This window comes from Leuresthes tenuis, unplaced genomic scaffold, assembly GCF_036924035.1.
Source record: "Leuresthes tenuis unplaced genomic scaffold, fLeuTen1.0.hap1 SCAF_16, whole genome shotgun sequence".
Taxonomy (NCBI): Eukaryota; Metazoa; Chordata; class Actinopteri; order Atheriniformes; family Atherinopsidae; genus Leuresthes; species Leuresthes tenuis.
In genome coordinates, this window is record NW_027325370.1 from 9,902,745 (window position 1) to 9,905,407 (window position 2,663).

Sequence of the window (2,663 nt, forward strand, 5' to 3'; positions counted from 1 at the left end):
TTGCCTAAAAGGGAGATGGATATCTGAAGGCTCACCTCATGTCCATTGTTTTTGTTGCAAAAACATATAAGATAGGAGAGCTGATCAGTATGCTGATAGGCTTTCCTCAGTTCATACCTCCAGCATGGATAAAAAAGATTATTCTTTCTGATGTATCACTTACTATTTTCTCATCATCTCAATCCCACTGCTCACATAATGTAATTTTGTCCCTGCCTATGTGAAGTTTTTGTTGATGCTAACATCAAAAAGGAGGATGTACATTGTAAGATTTTTAACCACATAAAATGGAAGTAATAGGTAGTAAACTAAGGGCCAGTTGTCAAGTGCATGTTAATCCTGGATTCTGTTATCTGTTAGCTGGCATGTGACAGGTTGTGTTCCTGTCAATGTAGAGACCAAACTTACTGTTTGTCATTGGGAAGCATATAACATTATTCAGCTTTAAAATGCATGAAAACATGTTAGTTTGACCAAAATTGTGCAAAATGAAAGCCAGATTGTTGAGTTACTGCTGCATGCACACAACCAGACTAAAATGGGACTATGGGCTCTGCACTTGCTCTATAGTTCCTGTCCAGTACACAACAGAAGAAAATAACCATCAAGCCCATTAAGACACCGTGGTAACTGGTGGTCACTTTGCTTTAATAAGATATGAAAAATAACAGAGTCACAGCGTCATCTCACAAAATCACCATTCAAGTAAAACAAGAATAAAACATCTGTGCTGTGAATTTAGCATTACGTACATGTACGCTGATCTCCAACAGACAGAGTTGGAAGCCGCAGAATGTCTGTGAACATTATCTCAGACACTTGAAGGCATCAGACAAACTTTGGTCGTAACTACTGTAGATCCCCCCCCACTACATGCATCCTGGAACAGGGACAGTGGTTCAAATTAAGTGGACAGGTTGAACTCCAATTGTTGCTCGATTCACTTGTGCAGCGTGATATACTGACTGATTAACTAGAAAGGAGGACAAATTTTCTGTGGACAAATTTTTCGTAATTTTTATAATCTATTGATCTTCTTGAAGTCTGAAAACACATGTCTGTTTGTTAGACTTGAGTTTTTTTCTGTTCTATAATCTACAGCTTTTTAAAGTAAGGTGTTTTTTTGCACAAAATGTTTGTATGTTATAAAGAACACCAGTTTTATTTAATTATTTTAACTCTCACTGCATTATGATGTTTAGGTCCCTATATAGAGAACCACAGTAAATGGATGTGATAATCTGTTCAATAGCCCACATTATTTGTCATAAAAACACTCATTATAATTTCTGAAATCATTATGAAACTGGGTACAATCCAGATGGTTTTGAGGTGTTTTTAATCAAATTTCCAAGATTTTAGTGTGTAATTGTAATTTATTGTATTGAGTTTTCCTTTCTGTTCTTCTCTCGGGACAAAGGGACTGTGAAAACAAAGAGTTCCCACGAATTTGCATTGTTTGTCTTGGTTGTGTCATTAGCTTTATCTCAGCTCCTGCAATGTCCTCCATTAAACTGGATACAAAGCCTAAATTAGTTTTGTTTTTCGAGGTGGATCATAACATCATGCAAAATGTCTTCAAAGTGCATATTTTGTGTTGTGGGTTTAAAATGTGTCTGAAACAGGAGTTTAGGTTGGGGTGTCCTGTCAGCTTCAGGGAAGTCAGTGTTACCATCTTCGAGATGTTCCCATTACCGTTGGAAAAATGTATATATGTGCCTGATGCTTGATGGCTTCCTTTTCTACGAGCAAGCAAAGCTTAATGCATGATTTGAATGTGCTTTGTATGTCAGAGCTGTGCAACTGTCTCAGATCTTAATCAGGATGACAGCAAACAAGTCAAGGAATAATTCAGAAGGCAAATGGAAACTATCATATCTAAGTTGCTGATCTTTTTGTTTATATAGGTAGAAACTCAGTTTTGTGCATTTTGTCTGTGACTGATTGTCAGGAGGTTGTATGTAATGGAATACTTAAACTTTCTTGTCCTTAGACAACATTGTTTAACCGTTTAGCAGTTGGGTTTTCTTTCAGAACATTGATTTAGTCAAATATACAGCCTAATGTATTTCTAACCTGCCGAAAAACATGCTTTGCTATCTAACTGCATGGCGGTTAGGTAGGTGAAATATTTACCCAAAGTAGGATTTAAACAGGAACATGTTTTCTATAAGGGCATGGTTTGTTTTCTCCTCCTCTTTGCTCCTGTGGGGGATTAATAGTGTCAATCATGTTGACTGGCACCTCTCAAATCACACCCTTGCAGCAAAGTGGCTGATTTTGTCAGGGAGAGAATGGCGTTATCAGTAGAACCTTGTTTAGAGACTCACAAAACCGCTAAACCCGCAATTCATGGGAGATCTGTTTACAATCTGCACCGGCCATTGACTGCTAAACAGCCCGCGCAGATCCATCCTGGGCCACTCCGAAGAGGAGAGGAGCAGAGCAATTACATCCTCAAACAGCAATCTGGGGCTAGGTCGGCATGCAAACAGACATCAAGTACACACACAAACACTGACAGATTCAGACACAAGCAATACGTTTGCTCAAGACTTTGCAGAGTCTTGTAAAGCCTTGGGTTTGAATATGTTTAGCCTATCTCGTGTTGCACGTGTACAGTACAGTTATTTTGCTGACACGTGGGCCTGAGTGTCTAATTT